Source organism: Schistocerca cancellata, chromosome 4 (genome assembly GCF_023864275.1).
Source record: "Schistocerca cancellata isolate TAMUIC-IGC-003103 chromosome 4, iqSchCanc2.1, whole genome shotgun sequence".
Lineage (NCBI taxonomy): Eukaryota > Metazoa > Arthropoda > Insecta > Orthoptera > Acrididae > Schistocerca > Schistocerca cancellata.
The window spans coordinates 871587315-871610088 of record NC_064629.1 but is presented as its reverse complement, the minus strand read 5'-3'; positions in this window follow the sequence as shown (position 1 = coordinate 871610088).

The window sequence follows — 22774 nt, the reverse complement described above, 5'->3', positions numbered from 1 at the left end:
ATAGCGTTCTTGGCGCCGTTCCATTGCGGCACGAGCCTTTCAGGTTAATGTAACTTACAGTCAGTGGTTGACGCAACGGAAGGAGTATAATATGGTATTTCGATGGTCGTGGGTTCCAGCCCTTCTGCAGAAACTTTCTTTTTATTTTCAATATTACGTTACTTAAACTGCAGATAAACAGAAATTATGCTCAATGAACTGCATTCATTAATATTTTCATAAAAGGCATGAAATGGAAAGGCAAAAGGAAAATTTGGCAGAGGGGCACGCGTCATTATTTCAGAATCTGGGAAACTTACAAAAAACCTTACACAAATCTTTTTGACCAGTATGGTGAAGCCGTGTGTGTAGGGGCACGTAGTGCTTCTGCCAATTGACTCGTGGGGAGGACAAACATATCCACGACGAGATTTCTCTAGATGAACTATTGCCATCACTTAGTATTAAAGAGATTGACCCCAAAACTGAGCGATGTATATTTTTAGCGTCAGGTAAATAGTTTGTTCAAAGTGCTTCAAAATTGCTCTTACCACATCATAAAAGAAAAAGAAATCACATCCCGAGAAGACTGCATCAAAATACTTTCCATTGCCAATATTTTGTGAAATGATATGTTACGTGTGGTTTGGTGGCACATTGTGTGATCGGAGGAAACCTTTTATGGATGTAAATCTAATATGTTTTTCTGTAGAAACTTTTAAACCATGATGCAATTGTACAACGATGGCGTTTATGACGTGTGAAAGGTTTTTACGGTGAATGTCACGTATAGATTATCAAATGTAAAATAAAAAAGTATCAATTTTGTGTATGAAGTTGTCACGTGGGCCTTGAAATCTCTTCCTGGAAATTTATTTGCAATTCTAAATTTTAGTTGAACCTTCCTTTTCAGGCATTTTATGAAAATATTAATAAATACAATATATTGTGTGTTATTTCGGTTTATTTGGAGTGTAATATAATGTAGTAAATTTTATATAAATTGGATCCCACGACCCTTGGATTATAGTTTTGTAAGCATTCCGCTTTGCAACAGCTGCCTGGAAACAATGCTAACATAAATGGATCACGCCTCACCCGAGCGGCGCCTAAAATGTTGTTTTTAGGACTCCGTGACTGAATCGGTAAAAATGGAACTCATAGGATCTCTGAGTTGTCCGTCCGTCTATCCATCTGTCTGCCTGTCTGTTAAAACCCTTTTTCCCAGGAACCAGTAGACGTGTCAGGTTGAAATTTATGTCACGTGCTATAGGCCCTTGACGGTGTAATAAATGTAAGCTTCTACGTCAATGCAGCCAAATGTTACGGCCATTTATGTCACATAATTTAATATTCGCAAACTCACTCATCACAACCTATAGGATCCTTCCTGTTGATCTACAAGGATGAAATTTGGCAAGAAGTAAGGGTTCACAGTAGAAGTAAAGGGAAAATCCAAAAATTGGTAATTTTTAATTATATCACAGGAAAAATATTTCTTTTGTCATTTATTATCAGAACTTTATCGAACTTTAAATTAAAACAATCGGTAGTACTGCATTCAGGTTGACTGGGTCGCGATGGCAAAAGTCAAGCATCAGGCAAGGAGAGACATTGCTCATATGACGCGTTTCGGAATGTTTCTATCATCAGATACCCAGGAGGAACTACTGCACGTAGATATGGCGTTTCTAGGTGCAGTAATTTCTCATGGATATCTGATGATGGAGAAATTCCGGGGGGCGTCATATGAGCAATAAGGTCATTTTGCCTGATGTTTGAATTTTGCTCTTGCGCCCTAGTCATCCTGACTAGAGAATTACTGATTATTTTAATAATGGTAGCCTGCCTCAAGCATGACTTTGTGACATTTATATCATTGAAATTAAAACATCCTCGAAAATCTCGGAATTCTTGCGACCGATATCGTGCCAGTATAAATGTCAATAACAGGTAAAAACGATCGAGATTTGTGAACTGTCTGTATACATAATTACGTGTGCGAGTCCTACTCTCACGAGGTCAGCTTTTTTCTAAGCTCTTGACCATATGCAGCTCTCACTTCTGGCCAAGCCCTGTATATACCTCAAATTTGGACGAAATCAGTGATGACGAGTAGGTGCGGTCCTCTTGTTAGACACATAGCCTGACATTACACAGAGAGCGTTCATCAGACCACTTGGTGACTTTGGATCATGAGGCGTAAATAATTATCGCTACGCCTATTCTCAGTCCTACAGCGAAATGCTTTCTTCATTTGGCGTCCAAGCATATTCATATATAATGTTGAATACTTTCGTATGTTTGAGAAGTACAATGGAGTCGAAAAATTCACTAAAACTTTCGTCGAATATTTCCTTCTGTATTAAAACTAAATAACAATTGAGAGCCACGTGAGTATCAGACTGTGTTTCCGAGGAATATCGAAATATGCTAATAACATAAATGTATTCCGTCTGAAAGTATTTACATTTGTGATATCTATTAAATACTAAATATGTTTCGTCCATTTGCACTTTTTGCCTACAGCCGCCACTAATAAAATATCACACAAAAAGATAATCAATTTACTGCTTCATACATTTTGTTTTTAACACAAGTGCGCGTTTCAATGATCATACCACCATTATCACGTGGATTAAGATGTTTTCGCGTCGTTTTGCTATGCACATGTGCCGCTGTCAGATACCTCGACAACACGTGTTTATATCAAAAGTAAACTTCACAATGCAAAAACTTCTTAATTCACACGATAATGATGATATGATCATTGAAACCCTTAGTAGTGTTTAAAATAGAAGTGTATGAAAGAGTAAATTGATAATATTTTTATGTATTAGAGATTATACCACGGTTCTACCAGATCCGTTAGCTTTTTGTCAAAAATTAAAGTTAAGTGGTGTATCAGGACTGACTAATTTCAGCTTTAGAGGCCATATTCAAATGATAACAGCTGTCAAATATCCTTTATTATATCGTACTACAATAGTAAATTTTACGAGGGTTTAGTAATCTTGGGTTGAGTAGAAATCCCGGAACAGTATGGATGTCTATAATAGCTTACTCCAGGCCTTAGCCTGGGTCCTTTCTTCGTTCATCACGGTCCTATGCAACTGATTTCCCACGTCAGCTCAGGGACACAAATTGCTTAATTACGCTCGCAGCAATCCATCTTTAAGTAAAATATCTTCGTCAAAGGCAGAGAGGAAAAAATGTTGCATGATTAAATCTTGTACTAGAAAAAATACTTTTACATCTGCTAGTTTTCGCACCCACGAACTAAGGGATGGATACTTCGATATCTTAGCAAACTGTAATTTATACCAACTTTCATATTTACTTAGAATGATGTGTCTGTGTTATAATGTGCATAAGTTCCTGTTGCATGTGCATGTGTAACACAGGCAGAAAAGTGTAAGAATGGTTTCCCTGTGATGACAAAAATGAACCAGCAACTCTATCTTTCTTGGCTTTATAGATAGATCATTATTATCTGATTTTTAGATTTCCTGCTGAAAATACAATAAATTTGTAAACTGATCCCTAGGGGAATATATATATATATATATATATATATATATATATATATATATATATATATATATATCTGATGTTGCACATATATAAAAACAATGGATGTCAAGTCGTTGAAAACGGATATTCCATACACAAAACAACTAGAAAACAAACCTTCCTGAATTTGGAAACAAACGTTTTACGGCAGACAAGACAAAAACAAGGGAATGAAATCAAGAAAAGTATTTGCAAATAGGGATTAATTCATAAATTTATTTCGATCAGAGCGTAAGTATGCAAATACAGTCAACAGGGTTTGTATATATATATTCCCCTAGGGATCAGTTTACAAATTTATTGTATTTTCAGCAGGAAATCTAAAAATCAGATAATAATGATATGCGGCCATCTTGGCACACAAAATATAAAAAAATAATCTCCATCTTCTATGTGTAATTATTCATGGGCAATTCTTCCACTAGCGGACACGATTTGAAACGAAAGTCCTATTTGCCTAAAGTACGGTGATATAGCGTGGTATTAACGAGAACATTTTAAGAAACTCTGGGCATTTAAGTGTCTAAATATGACGTTTCCGAGCGAAGTAGTCGATGAGTACAAAATTTTGATATCTTCTAACCTTACTGCAGGCTGGACGGTATATTCTAAAACATCTCCCGCTTAAAATTATTGAATAGTTTTTTACGTAATTGTATCTCTCTTCTCTATATCTGCCACACATTAAGCTGAAAATTTCTGATGTTGCACATATATAAAAACAATGGATGTCAAGTCGTTGAAAACGGATATTCCATACACAAAACAACTAGAAAACAAACCTTCCTGAATTTGGAAACAAACGTTTTACGGCAGACAAGACAAAAACAAGGGAATGAAATCAAGAAAAGTATTTGCAAATAGGGATTAATTCATAAATTTATTTCGATCAGAGCGTAAGTATGCAAATACAGTCAACAGGGTTTGTATATCTATCTATGTAACATATTTTATGTAATAAACATCCCCAAAAAGTGAGAAATGTTTTATTCCACTGTTCATTTTATATCACTCAAATGAGTTCTCTAGAAAATGGATAAAGATTTAGATTTTCTTAAACTTTCTGTTTTTAGACTACAATGTGCTACGAATTGGTTTTACTAACATAATGATCAAGTACTGGAAAGCAGTGTTACCGCCTAAAAACGTGAACTTTCCAGGAATCTGGAATCTCAGAACAAAGCTAATCGTATATTAGAAAAAAATTCTGAAATTATAAACTATCTTTTTTATCAGTGTTGCTTGTCTCTTCGAGCTAGCAAAGACAAAATTTGACAGCACTATGTATTGATCTGTGGAGTAAAATTTAAGCCTCAGCTTAAGCGTGTAGCGCAGAATCATTCGATATTTTTATAACACTGTATGAGTCTACGATGATAAAAAAAATCTGTTCTTTGAGGAAAATACATTTCAACAAGCAAGAGACTCACCGTACGAATTATTCACTGATCACAAGGAATGATAAAATTTTAAATACGGAACTTCTTTTAGAATTATTCCTTATTCGCAAAAGTTGTGACACATTTTATAGTCTAATACTTCTCTTCATCATTGCACTTTCTATAAAGGTGAAGATAATGTTGATACTGGTGTTCGTAGTATAAAAGTGATAAAATAAAACTGGGCGCGAAAATCTTATATATGTGGAGACTTGAGTCTGTTTACGGTACCAATGGTCTGATTGTTCCTTAGTAAATGATGCCAATATCAATAACTTGCTCTATGCTTCAAACATACGTGTGAAGAAAGTAAACCATAATTTTAGGTGAACAATTCATGTTATTTTCTGGAAACTGCAGCTTGCTACTTGAATACACCAAAACATTTTTTTCCACCACAAGGGAGAAAATTCATTTTATAGACGCAAAATCACAGTGCTGATACAGAATTGCATGAAGACATAGAGGTTTCGCGACTGAAACCACTGAAACTATTTGTCAAAGCGCTCTTCGATAAGACCGCTAATCAGTTACTGTGCAGACGTATAAGAAACATAGTTTCAAGTATCGAGGAGAACTTGAACGCACGCGTGTTTCGTAATGCAGTACTTCTCAAGTAAAATCTTACATCATTTGCTCGATAGTAAACAGTTTGTAACAAATGACCAAAATTAAGTGCAGTATGTTTTCCTACACTGCCAAAAAGACTGTAGATGGTCTGATATCTGTTTGTTCTGTAATTCACTTTCGGGAGCAAATTTATATTCTACAAACTCGCATCTCACATTTGAAGCGTATGTCGTTATATCTTGAAATAAAAACAACAAATTTTGCTAGTCGATCTTCTTATAAAATATATAGCTGAAGCATTTAAAGGTGACATCAGCACAGTCAAGTTTGTTGAGTATTAAAAAAAATCCAACAAATGACGCTTTGCACACAATATTAGGCTGATGCAAGCCGTCAGACATTTAGCTAGTTGATTGTTTACTGTCAGAAGCTCTCAAAACAAAAGTGAAATTGAAATTTGATCACACGTGGTTCGCAGCCAACAAAGATGTTTAGCTGAAGTATTGTCGGATGTTTTTTTCCTGCATAGATTTCTTTTGTTGTTGACACCGAACACAGGATCACTGTAATGAGATAGCGCTTCGTGAACTGGAATTAATCCGTAAAGGTGTTGTTGTCAAAACAGAAGCGCACGTGACTCACTCTATTGACATCCTCGTCGGCGTCGTCCATGGCGGCGTGCTGAGTCCGTTCCGCGCCGCGGCCGATAACGAACTGTGCCACTGTCCCTGCAGCTGAAACCGTAACGACATTAGGCCCGTTTCTCATGCGCCCTCCTTAATCACCTGCCCCGCCACGGACCAGAGAATCCATATCAGCGAGTCAATACCGGCCCAGCCAACTTCTACTTAGAACTTGGTTCGCTTGACAAATGGTTTTGTCTCGGTACAAAGATTGCATGCTACGCTTTCCGGGATGAGCCCCTGGGATGACTTATTGTGGTTCTTAATACAGCCTGTACTCTGCCGTGCTGTTTTCTGCTAGCCGCGAAACGCCGGGGGCGAACTACCTACACAGACAGTTTTACTCGTGCCGTTCTTGCAGGTTCGTGTTTCGTGACTAAGATCACTGAAGCAATGCATAACATGCTAGAAGAGCGCCCGGAAAATTATGCTGGTGTCCGAAAATAAAAGAAGAACTTAGTTGTCACGTTCGTACTTTTATAGTCTTACTCGTCTTTAGAAATGATATCTCATGGCCGGTTTCCGGTATCACATCACACCATGGTAACAGAAGAGCTAATGATACCATAGAACAGACTACCGGTAACCTTGACATTCCTGAAAACTGTTCTAGCATTGTGTAGGAAAAGATGTTAGAGTACATAACCAAAATTTTGTCGAGTTTCTACAGGCCTGTTTCTCATTGCCTTTGCAGATATAAGCCTCATCGGCCCACAGTTTCTCAAAAATGTAATAAATTTATTAAACCTGAATTATATATCTCCTTTCTTCAAAAGAAAAGAAATCCTGCTTTTGGTCCTTCAAATATTCTTTGCCGGATAGATGCTATCCATTGCGGGTTTCAATCAATTTTTGAAATATTCAATACAGCTTCAAATGATTTCGAATGTTACTATTTTTAAACTTAAACTACAGCATAGACTACTATCTTTTGTGTTTAGATCCAAAAATAATAATATCTGAAACCGTTTTAAACTGGACCGACATTCTTAAAAATAAATTTTTACCCACATGTGTGTTTACGCGTCTGAGTGACAAAATGAAATTTACTGCAAGAGCTCCGGAAACAGCTGTATCTTGAACCAGTTCTATTAAGGCACTGCCGGTTTCTTGGCTTATAGCCATACAATCAGGTGCATATCTAAACAACAAGAAATAAACGACGATAGTGACCAACCCCTATACATCAAAATAACACCTGAGCCTGAGTTAGAGATGTGGAGGGGTTCAATCACTATCACTATTTATTTCTTGTTGTTTAGCTATGCACCTGATGATGAGACTACAAGCCATAAAACCGCTATTGCCGTAATAAAATATGCAATATAATATAAAATGTACTACTACAGCCGCACATGCCCCATGCAGAGTCGTTTCTAAAATGAAAGAAACAATTTCCTCTTATACCGAAAAGAAATTTAAAGATACGAAGCTAAGTTTTAAGACACGATTAAAAATAAAATTTTGCTTCAAATCAGGATGATTAAATATAAAATGAAAAGCAAGTGGTAACAGTTTTCTGACTGAAAAAAAAATGAAATCCTCAAATTAGCCACAAGAGATTTTGAAGCTGAAAAGTATTTTAGAACAAAACTAGACTGAAACTTCCACATCGGAAAACTATCTACAAAGATCTAAAAATGAAGACACTGTAATACCAATTTTACCTTGTTGTGTTCGTAATGAATGGTTCGCTTTGTTGTATACGGCCGTGCAGCATAACTGCAGTTTGACTAACAACGAGACAGCAGACCCTGCGGCCTACCGTCTTCGACGAGCTCCTGCATGCTAGTTGGAGTCACTCGAAAGTAAATTATGTGAAATGGTTTACCCCACCATGTTTCCGTTTTTGAGAAATTCGAGACAAAGTCTTGGCACAGGACCCGTTTCGAACAAGGTAAAATAAGTAGAACACTTAAAATAAGGAAGACATATCAAGGTCGTAACGTAACAGATTCCGAGAAATCAAAGAATTGGTTATTACGATTCTTCGCAGATATACGTCATGAGGAAGGATTAATCAATTATGGAAGTGGCCATGTGGCATAATCCCACGATTCAGATCACTGAAAACTCTCGTGCGTCTTTCGTTCGAATCACTGTTTTTGGAATATTGTTTACTGTGGCAAGAGAATGAAGGCTGATGGTAATTTTGTATATGGTAGTTTTAAATAAAATAAATTTTATTAAGAATATGGAAAAAAGTGATGTACAGACCCATGAACTAACACGAGATGTGAGTGATCCTCCGTGCAGAATGTAATTTTTTGTGTTGCTCCGTGTTTCTTCCCCACAAAAATCCTTTTCTAGAGAATGTCAAGACGAAAAGCGATCATGTGTGCTACACAGCTATTATTGTTACATCTTTCACCCTCACTCAGTTTTTTGAAGACAGCACTTCATGTCGTATTAGTCCCTCACAGTAGGTCGGATGTTCTCTATCAAAAACGTAGGGAAAACAGAGAAATCCTCTGCATCAAGCACACTACGCAAAGAAGACAAGAATAGAAAACAAACTTGGTTTACATTTATAAAGACATTTCTCTTTGTAGATCATTTCCAAGTGTACGTTCTGTATGATCATATTGTGTCTGATATTGGCGCAGTCAAATTATAGAAGCTTGTGGCTTTTTTATGGCATCGGATCGATGATCCACTTCCAGAGATCGTCTACAAGAATGTGACAGTTTGGTTGGTTTGTAGTGAAGATTTTAACTTGTCGAAAGGAATAAAAATGTCACTGCTGGCACGGGATGTGCATTTTGGTGGACTAACCATAATGGTAAATGGCTTTGATCAAGTCTGCACTTGTTGTTTGGTGTCCTTGCACCATAGCTGTACATGTACTATGATCCATATGACTACAGTACTATGCTGCATACACCTGCTTATTTTTGACGCTCTCTCATAATGCGATAACTCTAATCTTCTGAAGAAGGACACTACTTGCTTTTGTGCACTTGGCTGCTGATTTTTTCATCAGTTTCTGAAGATGGATAAAGTACAGGGTGATTCAAAAAGAATACCACAACTTTAGGAATTTAAAACTCTGCAACGACAAAAGGCAGAGCTAAGCACTATCTGTCGGCGAATTAACGGAGCTATAAAGTTTCATTTAGTTGTACATTTGTTCGCTTGAGGCGCTGTTGACTAGGCGTCAGCGTCAGTTGATGCTAAGATGGCGACCGCTCAACAGAAAGCTTTTTGTGTTATTGAGTACGGCAGAAGTGAATCGACAACAGTTGTTCAGCGTGCATTTCAAACGAAGTATGGTGTTAAACCTCCTGATAGGTGGTGTATTAAACGTTGGTATAAACAGTTTACAGAGAATGGGTGTTTGTGCAAAGGGAAAAGTTCTGGACGGCCGAGAACGAGTGATGAAAATGTAGCACGCATCCAGCAAACATTTGTTCGCAGCCCAGGAAAATCGACTCGCAGAGCTAGCAGAGAGCTGCAAATTCCACAATCAACTGTATGGAGAGTCCTACGAAAAAGGTTAGTTATGAAACCTTATCGTCTGAAATTGGTTCAAGCACTGTCTGCAGCTGATAAGATTAAAAGAATCGATTTCTGTGATTTTACCCTTGCTCAAATGGAAACAGATGAATCTTTCGTTTCAAAGATTGTGTTTAGTGATGAAGCAACTTTCCACACTAACGGGAAAGTCAACCGTCACAATGTCTGTATATGGGGCACTGAGAATCCGCGGGAAACAACTCAGTATGAACGTGATTCGCCTAAGGTGAACGTTTTCTGTGCCATTTCAGCCAATAAAGTTTTTGGTCCCTTTTTCTTCGAATGTGCTACTGTAACTGGACTACAGTATCTGGAGATGTTAGAGAATTGGCTGTTCCCTCAGCTCGAACAAGAAGCACAACAATTCATATTTCAGCAGGATGGAGCGCCACCACATTGGCACTTATCTGTCCGTAACTACCTGAACGTCAACTACCCGAGGCGATGGATCGGCCGCCAGGCAGCCCGTGACAGAGCACTTCATCACTGGCCTCCAAGAAGCCCTGATCTTACCCCCTGCGATTTTTTCTTATGGGGGTATGTTAAGGATATGGTGTTTCGGCCACCTCTCCCAGCCACCATTGATGATTTGAAACGAGAAATAACAGCAGCTATCCAAACTGTTACGCCTGATATGCTACAGAGAGTGTGGAACGAGTTGGAGTATCGGGTTGATATTGCTCGAGTGTCTGGAGGGGGCCATATTGAACATCTCTGAACTTGTTTTTGAGTGAAAAAAAACCTTTTTAAATACTCTTTGTAATGATGTATAACAGAAGGTTATATTATGTTTCTTTCATTAAATACACATTTTTAAAGTCGTGGTATTCTTTTTGAATCACCCTGTACCTGACTCAGTTTTCAAAATTGGATTCGGATCCCTGCAATAATTCTGATGTGTATCGTCACTTTCTAACATACTCATTTGCATTCTATGATGAATGGACCTTCCTTGTTGTCAGATTCTCCAGTCATTAAGCATCTGACTGAACTTCTCTGTCTGACCTCAGCACTGGAATACGGGGTGGGACAAACAAAAGTGAGCCGGACGAGCGAATGCGATTGGACGTGAATGTATGCGTATAACCACACCGAGTGGCGCAAATACCACGTATACTCCTGCCACGTGACTCACCTGTATAGAGCGTAGTGAGGACTGTGTCAGTTTGAGTGGAGCAGTGCAAAGTAAACCATGGTACTCACGATGGAGCAGCTGGTGTTCGTTATGGAAAGTTACGTGACAACAAAGTAGTGGAAACGGTGTGGACATTTGTTCGCTGAGAAGTTTAATGGTGTCAAAGTGCCAGCAAAGAGTGCCACACAACTCTTAGACCGAAAATGGCGTCAGACAAAACATTGCGAAACATGCCTGCACACCATTAATTCTGGCTGCAGTTTACCAGGAAATGCTTCAGAGTCCTACCACATCAATCCGACGCCTGTCGCAAGAGATCATGCGGACGAATACTCCACTTGGATCTGCACATGCATCCCAACCATGTATCTGTTGTTCACGCATTAAAACCATCAGATGCTACTCAGCGCCTCCAGTTTTGTGAGTGGCTGTTCACTGAGATGAAACTGAATGCCTTGGACATGGGCCTACTCTTTATGTTTTATGAAGCCTGGTTTCACCTGAGTGGTTATGTCAACTCACATAATCACAGGTTCTGGGCATAATAACTTCTACGGAACACCATTGCATGATCGGAAGGTTGGTGCTTGGCGTGCAGTGCCTCCACGCCCCATTATTTGTCCCATCTTCTTTTATCAGACGCTGACTTCGGCGCGTTACATTGCCAACATTTTAGTAAACGATTGCGGCAGCATTAACGGAGAAGGAAAAGACCTACAGTTACCTTCAACTGGATGGAGCAATTGCCCATACAACCGGCCGAACCTATGAGTACATTTTCACAACCTTCAAGCCTGACAGAGATGTTAGTAGAGGTCAGTCTGGTCGCGGACCTAACTGGCCACGCAGGTCACTTGATCTGTCAGTGTACGATTACTTCGTGTGGGAAGCCCTCAAGAGCCCTCAAGAGCGTATTGCAACAACCCTTATAGTCTTCAAGAACTGCAGCAGAACATTTGTGATGAGATAGCAGCAAATCAAGCAGTCCAGCTTGGATCCGCCATCAGCAACTTGCTGACCAGGGCCCAAAAGTGCCAAGAGATGAATGATGCTCACTTTCAACACCCGTTGTAGTCAGTCTGGTACAACATTTCCATTCCTCTGCTGTATTTCTTTGTACCCTGGAACTCTGTTCTCCGGGTCACTTTTATTTGCCCCACCCTGTATTATGCTGACACCATATTTGCGAAGTGATCACTGTCGACTGCAGATAATTAGCACAAGTACGATAACACCTTGCCAGCCACCAAGACCGCATTAACAGCCGAGGGATTTGGTCGATTAGCACAGAAGAAGGAATGTCTTAACCTGCCCTGTGCGTTACCTTCGAGCCACAGAATTTTTTTTCTTTTCTTTATCTTGATCAAACTGCTGAGGTCAACGGCCCCTAAGCTTACTCACTACTTAATCTAACTTAAACTAACTTACGCTAAGGACAACAAACGCACCCATGCCCGAGGGAGAACTTGAACCTCCAACGGGGGGAGCCACGAGGACCGTGACAAGACGCCCAAGACCGCGCAGCTACCCCGCGCGGCGCCACAGAAAAACGATGAAACTTGCCGGCTATCAGTTCGCATCCAGACATGTGACGTGGGGTTATGGAAACGTCGCGCCGACGTCACATCTGTCACACAAGTCTGCTTGTAAAACTGTCTCCATCGAGTGATGATATGAAATGATTCATTCTCTCCCCCCCCCCCTCCCTTTTCCCTCCACTTTCCCAATTATCGACTCGTGTGTATGCCCAGTCAAACTGGCCCTCAGAACATATTTAAACACAAAATTTTCATGTAATAATCCTTCAATCAATTCTTTTTCACGGCGATCTGCTCGCATACATTAAATTAATCAGTTAATTTGAATTTACAACATACCGTTACTGTTTGCAATATAAAAGGTGATTCAAAATTATGTTACCAAATGTGTTGTCAGCTATTATGCTATTCTTGGTGTTTGGTTAATAGACACTTATTCTTATTTATGGATTCTTCAGTTACTTCTTGGTAGAACAATTCCATAATTAAAAATGACAAGTGCACTGCTTTTGTTCTACAGATTTTTGTTAATTTCAAACTAGTTTTCCGGTTATTGGGGCATCTTCAGGAAACAACAGACGCTAGTCAGTTGTTTGCTGAAAATGGCCAAATAAGCCGAAAACTAGGTTGCAATAAACAAAAACCAGTAGAACAAAAAAGTGTATTTGTTATTCAATCTTAGATAGTTATTCACCACATTTGGGTGGTAACATATTTATAAATCAGCCTGTATATAAATAATGTAGTGGATAACATCACAAGCACTGCGAGGCCGTTCACTGCAACGACAGAACAATGTAGGAAACGTAGAAAGACCTGCAGAAGAGCGAATATTGATACAGTGACTGCCATTTCACTAAAAACGTAAAAGATGTATGTATTGTGAACGAATAGACAAAGAGGTTCATGACTGTTCGATTAAGGACCTAGCGATAAATCACAAGTAACAGTAACAATCATAAAATATGTGGGAGTACCTGCCAGGGGCCACCTAATGTGGAATGACCATATAAATGTAGTTACACGAAAATCATGCGCCAGGTTAAGATTCCTAAGGAAACATACTTTATCTGCGAAAGAAGCGACTTAGAAAACACTATGGAGTTCAATTAACAACAAAGCTAGATAAGGTTAAACGCGAGAGCGTCACGGAGCTGCTCTACAAAAACAGAGGTGTTGTGAATCACGGAGAGGTTCCGCGTTGAAACTCAATAAGCGAACGCTCATGGAAGGATTGGCAACATACTACTTCCTCCCACAAACGTGTCGCAAAATGACCATGACAGAAAACCAGAGAAATCAGAGCTCTTGTGAAGGCTCGCCGATAGTCGTTTTTCCCACCAACCTTTCCCGAGTGGAACACTGAACTTAACGTAAAATAGTGCTACCACAAGTCTGCTGCTACCGCCTTGTCCACACTCATACGCTGACCGTGTCGTGGGTCTTCTCATCGTTAAGATGTGCGATTCATTGCAAGTGACTCATTCCACATCATTTTGATAAAAGAACCGTTCAAATGGTCTATGGAACGTGCACTAACTAACTAGCTAACATGAAACGTAGGTCAGGTTGGTATCCGGCGCTAAGCTTAAGTTCGCCGCAACTTGCGTTTGCACAACATGCTACAGTCCAGTACTGAAAGGTGGTAATCCTCTGCTTTTCTTAAACCTTGACTTGCACTAGAACTTATAATACAATGTAACATGTTAGCATGGTGCCAGGATGGTCCGACTGTCATTGGCATCGTAGATGCCAAGACGATTTCTCAAGATTCTGTCTAGTAGGTGCGAGGAACCAGTTTCCCAGCTTCCGTGGCATCATAAATGCAGTGGTATTGACAACGTATTGCACTTAACAGAATTAATGCAGCTACTGTTGACGGCGTCCTGGTGGCGGGATCGAGTGAGACGCGCAGTGGCTAGCAAACTGGACTGGCATTTGGGAGGACGGCGGTTCTAACCCGGATCCGGCAATCCTGATTTCACTAAATCACTTTAGGCAAATTCCTGGATGGTTCCTTTGAAAGGGCACGGACGATTTCCTTCCCCGTCCTTCCCTAAACCGAGCCTGTGCTCCGTCTCTAATGACCCTGTTGTCGACGAGACGTTAAACGTCAATCTCCTCCTCCTCCTCCAGACGGCTGACGTTGACTCCACTGCAGAATATATCAACTGGTTGTAGTAATCAGTCTGATGTCCAAGTTATATATTAACTGTACCCCTTAAGTATAACCCAGTCTCATAAGCATCAGTTAACCTACACTGTTGGCCCATAAAATTGCAACACGAGAATGGACTGAAAATAACGAATATTTACTTATTGTACGTATACTGGTGTACAAAACTCAGGATCTGAAGTAATTTTCCCAAGTAACAAAGCCAAGTAACACAGCTCGATGACACATGGACCTTACATAGAACGAACTGCTAAAGTATACTACATAAGGTATCTGAAAGAAAACATAATAACAAGAACAGAAATGACAGTTTCATTCAAAGACAATACATTCACTGAAATCACCGTGATTCATGATGGTCCCCTGGATATTACAAAAGGCGGCACACCGTTCTTAATAGAGTGAGTTATTTATTTATTTAATCGTATGGTGATTTTATACGATATACAGTCGATACAAGGCAAATGATTTTATACAATATACATACGATATAAGATAAGATTAGACATTAAAGTCCGTCGGGAATTCCAGGGTGTGAATGAAGTGGACAGCGTTGGACTAAATGTTCAATTGTCTGCTCTTCTTGATTACATTCACACATTGGTGAACTGATCCAGCCCCATTTGTACCTGAAGTAGCTACAACAACCATCTCCAGCCCTTAACCTGTTGAGGCGGCACCAGAGGTTCCTCGGTAGGTCAAAACCTTTTGGCTTCTTTGTGGGATCAAGGTGATGGGCTCTTGTTCCCAATGTTTTTGTTGTCCATTCATGCTTCCAGCTCTCATTTAGATCAGAACCATCCGCGATGAGTTGTCCTGCAGTAACACTTGCTGGTCTACTTGATCGCAATCGTTGCTGTGGCGGATGACGGAATTCCTGGTGTAGTGGTAGGTGAGGTGATGCAGAGATTTTCTTGGCCTCCCTCAGTAGAGCTTGTTTCCGCCTTAAGTGTGGTGGAGGGATCAGACTCAGTACAGGTAACCAGTGACATGAGGTTGATTTGATGGAACCAGTAACACAGCGCGTTGTGTCGTTAAGTTTTGTGTCTACCTTCTTCACATGTACACTTTCCAACCAGACAGGTTAACAGTACTTACAAGGGAACTTCCCCATCGCACCCCTCTCAGATTTAGTTATAAGTTGGCACAGTGCACAGGCCTTGAAAAACTGAACACAGATCAATCGAGCATATAGGAAGAAGTTGTGTGGAACTATGAAAAAAATAAGCAAAATATACAAACTGAGTAGTCCATGCGCAAGATAGACAACACCAAGGATAATGTGAGCTCAGGAGCGCCGTGACCTTGTGATCAAATGTTGTCGGTTCCCATTGGAGAGGCACGTCCTTTCGTCTACTAATCGCACGGTTGTGCGGTGCGGTCGCAAAACAAAGACACTAAACTTATTACAGTAAACAGAGACGTCAATGAATGAAAGGAAAGATCATAACTATGCGAAAATAAATAAAGTAAACTTTTCACTAGAGGGAAGACTTGAACCAAGGCCCTCTCGTTCCGCAGCTGCTCACGCTAACCACGGGACCACGGCGCTCCTGATCTTAGGTTAGCCTTGATGTTGCCTATCTTGCGCATGGACTACTCAGTTTGTATATTTTACTTATTTTTTCATAGTTCCACACAACTTCTTCCTGTTTTCTCGATTGATCTGTGTTCAGTTTTTCAAGGCCTATCCACTGTGCCAACTTATAACTAAATCTGAGGGGGGTGCGATGGGGAGGTTCCCTTGTTAGCAGCAGAGTATACAAGACTTATGTAGTATGTTGTTCCTTGCAGCAACGTTATGAGAAAGCTTGGTGTTGTGCTCTTTGTAGCTCAGGGTTCTATCTAGAGTGATTCCGAGGTATTTTGGGAAAGGAAATCGTCACGGACGGAAATGCACGCTCTGCAACGTGCACCCACGCGGACCACAAAGTTCCTAAGGAGCTCCTGTGGTAGGGCGTTCCATTGCTCCACCAGCGCGCCTGACAACTTCTGAATGATTTTGGTGCAATTTAACGCGATGCAACACGTCTCCCCAACACATCCCACGTGTGATAGATGGGATTTAAGGGTAACACAGCTGTAAAGTCCTACAAACAAAAGTTTTCCTTGAGGCGGAAGAAAAGGTGATAGATGAATAATATTTGGAGTAGTTACGGAGCATATATTTAAGTATATTAAGAAAACTGTCGGAAAATATTACAAAACGAGACTGCTACAATTCCCCCGATGCATGTTGAATTTGAAAGAACTGGAAGCGAGGTGTAGCAAAGCTAATGCAGTGAGCACTCAGCTACGATCTACTCTCTTCTGCAAGTAGGAAGTCAGTACCAAGACTAAGTTATCTGTGCACCGTTCAATCTTTCGACCAACTTTGTTGTATGGGAGCGAAAGCTGGGTGGATTCAGGCTACCTTATCAACAAGGTAGAGGTTACGGATATGAAAGTAGCTAGGATGATTGCAGGTACTAGTAGATGGGAACAATGACAGGAGGGTGTCCACAATGAGGAAATCAAAGAAAAACTGGGAATGAACTCTATAGATGTAGCAGTCAGGGCGAACAGGCTTAGATGGTGGGGTCATGTTACACGCATGGGAGAAGCAAGGTTACCCAAGAGACTCATGGATTCAGCAGTAGAGGGTAGGAGGAGTCGGGGCAGACCGAGGAGAAGGTACCTGGATTCGGTTAAGAATGATTTTGAAGTAATAGGTTTAACATCAGAAGAGGCACCAAAGTTAGCACTGAATAGGGGATCATGGAGGAACTGTGTAAGGGGGGCTATGCTCCAGACTGAACGCTGAAAGGCATAATCAGTCTTAAATGATGATGATGATGATGTTGAATTTGAGGCGATCCGCGGCATGCACTATAACTGCTGCGTATTTGAATCTGGAAAAAGGAGAAAAATCTATGTGATCTTCGTGAGTAGCTACTGAACCACGTAGGTTATCTTAGAAATATAGATTTTTGTGTAACTGGCGAGTATTTTAATGAAGTCGTTCAATTTTCACCGAAAAAGACAGTGATTTGTTAATAAATAATTAATCGAAAATTCCCTACGTTGTTCACTTTCAACTTTTATTTCAAAGCTGTGGTTAAATTTTCAAACTAAGCGATTGAAAATTGTTTGAGTTATGCTGCGTGCCGTTTTGAAACATAATATTCTGAGAAAAACGCGTTCGAAGTTTGGAAATTTGTTATAGACATTAATAAATGAAAACATGGTAGTCTTAGAAAACTCTTACCATTAATCTGCTGCCCCAGAACAGGCGTGTCGTACTACCACCCTTGAGATCGGAAACATATCCACTAGTTTATCATAGAACTATTGAACTATCGGTCGTGGCAATTCCACTAACGCACAAAACTTTATTGTTCCTCTTAGCCCTACTCCAAGCAGGCACATTGCTAGGACGGTTGATTTCGTATGCGTTCCGTGAAACTTACTACTTGGTACAACAACGTCTGGGCCGTTTGGACAAGCAATAATTATTGTGAAGCCGGAGCCTCAAGGACTTAGTTCTTGCAATGTGATTTTTGCAGTGCACGTTTCAAATTTCACGTATTGAGAAATAACAGAGGAAACGGTTAGAAAATTTATTATCGCGTAACTCAATCTGTAATTCACATCAAAGTTCTGGTCACTGTCATTCCATTTCTTAGCAGAGGTATTGACGCCTTCCGAATTGCTCTCGGCCTCACTTCTATACTTTGGACTCTTTGATGACATACCGCTTCGACGCCGCGTTGGATACGATGTTTTCGTATCTTTTCTGCGCGAGTACACTTTCTTACCACTCAATATTACTTGAAATACAAACGTGTATACTACAAGATCACAAATAAACTATCAAAAGTCAACACTGCACACAAAAATCAAGATTCGAAGCGAAGGAATTGTGTTTTTCGTACACGCACTGATGCTTGCTCACGCCAAGTTAACGTAATATTGTTTTGCAATGCTTCTAACTGAACCCAGACACTACAGTAGCAATCGAACTGGCGTAGGTAGGCCGTTTCGCGGCATCCAAGGCTCTAGAAGAGGAGCTCGAAATACCATAGAATTTTTTCTTTCACGGATTAGACATTTTGCCTCATATTTTAAAAGGTTCAAAGCATATTTTAAGCCAGTATAAAAAAGATTTTTTGAAAATTCTACAGTGATGTTACCCCTTAAGTCAGGGGAACGGGCAGGCGAGTCCAATCGCCGGATATCCTCTCATTCCAATAGCTCCTCCCCCTGTGCTGTCGGATGCGGTCGGGCATTGTCCTCCATAAAAATGAAGTCAAGACCGAATGACCCCTGAAAAGACTCACGTGGGGAAGGAGTCAGTGTGACAATAATGCTCACCAGATTCAAAGATTTGGAGATCAGTACGCCCACGCAACACTGTGCCTCCCCACAGCATAACACCTGGACCATCAAAACGATCATATTTGACTATCCTGAAAGTTCCCTCATTTGGCGAGAAGTGGGAACACACAAAATACCCAGGAGCATTGTCGAACATGATGGTTTTGGTGGTTCACGTGTTATTTTGTAGGGAGGCATAAAGTTGCACAGATGTACTGACCTCCAAATTTAAGAATATGGTACATCCATTGGTCAAAATTATTGTGAAACTGTAATCATGCCCATGTACGTCTTTTATGTGGTGCACTCGGTCCTGACTTCATTTTTACGGATGATAGTGGGCGATCGCATCGAACAGCGGAGGTGGGAGAGCTTTCGGAACAAAAGAATATTTGGCGAATGAAGTGGCATGCCCCTTCCCCGACAAATGTAGTCTGGCAGTGTACAGAGGCAACTCCTCGTGATGCTGTTCGCAGAATGCGAAACGACTACATGGTGTCACTCACGTGTCCAATGTGGTCGTTGGGGGTACCACTGCCGGCGTGACGACCTCTTGCTGCCGAGTCAAGGGACACCGCAACAACGGTCGCCGCGCTGACAGTCCGTGGTCATCCAGACGCCATCGCACTGTTTGTATGCTTGCTTGCGCTCTTGCGCAATTTCCGATTCTGTTGCAGGGCATGTTCTAGTACAGGGCTTAACAACTGGCCGGTTTTGAGCTCGAGTACTTGCGTCTTCTCAGGCACGTGCTCGCGAGCAGGTGCAAGGTCGCGGAGTAGGGAGGGAGGGGAGGGAGGGGAAATGCGCGTGCAAGTTTGAATGTGATCTCGCGTTCGTAGCAGATTTAACTAGCCATCTGAATGCTTTGAACATTTTACTACAAGGTAATGATCTGCTAATTACTCTGTAGTGGACTGACAAGACAGCCAGTCCACAGTGACGGGTAACCGAAAGGCACGCGTACACACACGCCGACTGCCGTGAAGTCTGGAACAGGATACGTATGAATGCACTAAAGAAAAGTACGTATCTGAGTTAATACTTAACTTTTAATTCATCCTTGTGGTACATCGCTATTGACGATACAAATGAGACTCTCTCCAGATATGGTTAATGGCGCCTTGCTAGGTCGTAGTCATGGACTTAGCTGAAGGCTATTCTAACTGTCTCTCGGCAAATGAGAGAAAGGCTTCGTCAGTGTAGTCGCTAGCAAAGTCGTCGTACAACTGGGGCGAGTGCTAGTCCGCCTCTCTAGACCTGCCGTGTGGTGGCGCTAGGTCTGCAATTACTGACAGTGGCGACACGCGGGTCCGACATGTACTAATGGACCGCGGCCGATTTAAAGCTATCACCTAGCAAGTGTGGTGTCTGTCGGTGACACAACATACTCATTTCATAGATCGAATACGAGCTTTTAAAATGAAATTGACACTTTGGGTGAGTCAGCTGGAAACAGGAAACCTAGCTCATTTTCCTAAATTATCATCCATGCAAGATGTTCACAAAGACTGTGAACGTTATTCACAAAGTTTAGTTGATCAGAGCTTTCAAGATCTGACAGCACTAGACAGTGATTTTGATCTGTTCTCTCCATATTCAGCGAATATTTAAGAGATTCGTCCTGAGCTGCAGCAAGAAATTATTGACCTGCAGTGTGACAGAGAATACAGAGACAACTTTCAGAACACGAAAAACATTTTGGACTTCTACAGACACTTCAAAAAATGGTTCAAATGGCTCTGAGCACTATGGGACTCAACTGCTGTGGTCATAAGTCCCCTAGAACTTAGAACTACTTAAACCTAACTAGCCTAAGGACAGCACACAACACCCAGCCATCACGAGGCAGAGAAAATCCCTGACCTCGCCGGGAATCGAACCCGGGAAGCCGGGCGTGGGAAGCGAGAACGCTACCGCACGACCACGAGATGCGGGCTACAGACACTTCCCTCAGGATAGATTTCCTCGTTTGCACAAACTGGCGGCTACAATAATATCAATGTTCGGTTCCACGTATGTTTGTGAACAACTGTTCTCTGCAATGAAATGTAACAAGACGCGCCTGAGAAACGCATTGTCTGATCGAAATTTAAACTGCACGCTGCGCCTAAAATGCACAAGAACAATTACTCCGAACATAGACGCAATTGTAAAGGGCAAAAGGTACAAGACCGAGAATCCCACACTTCAGTGACACCTTTTATTGTGTAACAGTTCACAAATTAATGCGAATGTAGAGGCATACACTAAGCTAATAAAATTATGTGGCACGTGTACATTTTCCTTTATTTGTTCCATTTGTCGCAGTAATAATTCGTGAGTGATATCCCTGCAGGTGGCCGCGGATTTACATTGACTGGCGGCAGCTGTTGTGTGCCCCACGTGACTTTCCCCACTCTCCGCTCTGGTGCGGTAGCGGGGGTAGCGTGCTCGCGTTGCTCCGTGCTCGCGCCTTGCTGCTCACAGCTTGCTCCGCGAGCACGTATGTTGTGAAGCCCTGTTCTAGTAGATGGATTCTCCCCTGGCAGTCTTCAAAGACAGGTCTCGTACCAGCTGACAATCACTGCCGGCAGGGTTTCCTGCATCGCAGCCACAGTCACTGCAGCCACAGCCAACAAAGCCTAGGTCACCATGGCCATGGGCGCTGTTGCTGCAGCCCTAATTTCACCAACACCCAGTGCTGCAGGCTCTATCATCAGAGTCCAGGGCACGACCGTTACTGCAGGCACCACCACCGATGCCGCAGCTCCTGCCATCACAGCCTCAGACCACCATCTCCTTCCCTGTGATCTCCTGAGACGACCATACACCTGTACTTACTTGTCCATTGGGGGATCGCTCTCACGAGGACGGATAGGAAGTGCACTTTGCCATCAGGTTTTCTTCCAGTTTCCTCATTGGCCAAGCAGCAAATGCTGGAATGGGTCACCGAAGGATGGACGCTTCTGGTGGTATGCGCCACGTACGGCGCAGGGTACTTAGACGGTTTTCAGGTATCCGCAACACAGTGTGACATGTCAGAAAATTGCCAGCACTGTGAAAAAAACAATTGAAAACAACCTCTTTTCCACGCAATTAGTTATATTAAGTCTTGAATCTAGCCAATAGGGCTGCAGCTGAACAATCGTGGCTGCATTAGGAGATTCGATTACGTTAAATTATAGGCCATGCATTGTTGAGAGCATACGGTTGTGTACATCTAAAGTAGACGGAGTACTTATGTCCTTTAGACTCAATTCTTTACACTTGAAAAAAAACTGCTAGAAAGGAACAAAATGGCTTCAAGTTGTGGTAGTAGCAATTGTTGTTGCTGTTGTGGCCTTCAATCCAAGTACTGGTTGATGTAGCTCTCAGTGATAGTCTGTTCTGTGTAAGTTTCTCCGTGTATACGTAACTATTGCAACCTACATCCATTTGAAGCTGATGACTATGGTTAAGTCGTGGTCTCCTTCTACAACCTTTACCTCGTCCCCCCCTCCCCTTCCCCACCCCATCACTTCTCGTCATTATCAAACTGATCATTCCTTTAAGCGTCTAGCTGTCTTCTATCAACCGACCAATTCTTCTAGTCAAATTGTGCATCAATTTTTCCCCCTTAATTCTGTTCTGAAGCTCTTCAGCAGGTATTCAGTCTGCAGTCAGACCTTCAGCATTCTTTAATAGCTTCTATCATCTATTTGTCAGTACTGTTTATATTGTGTATCATCGATGTTCACACCCTTATGAGACTACACGCAGACAAACACTTTCAGAAAAAGTTTCCAAACGCTTTAATCTGCATTTGATACTAACTTATTTCTGTTTTTCAG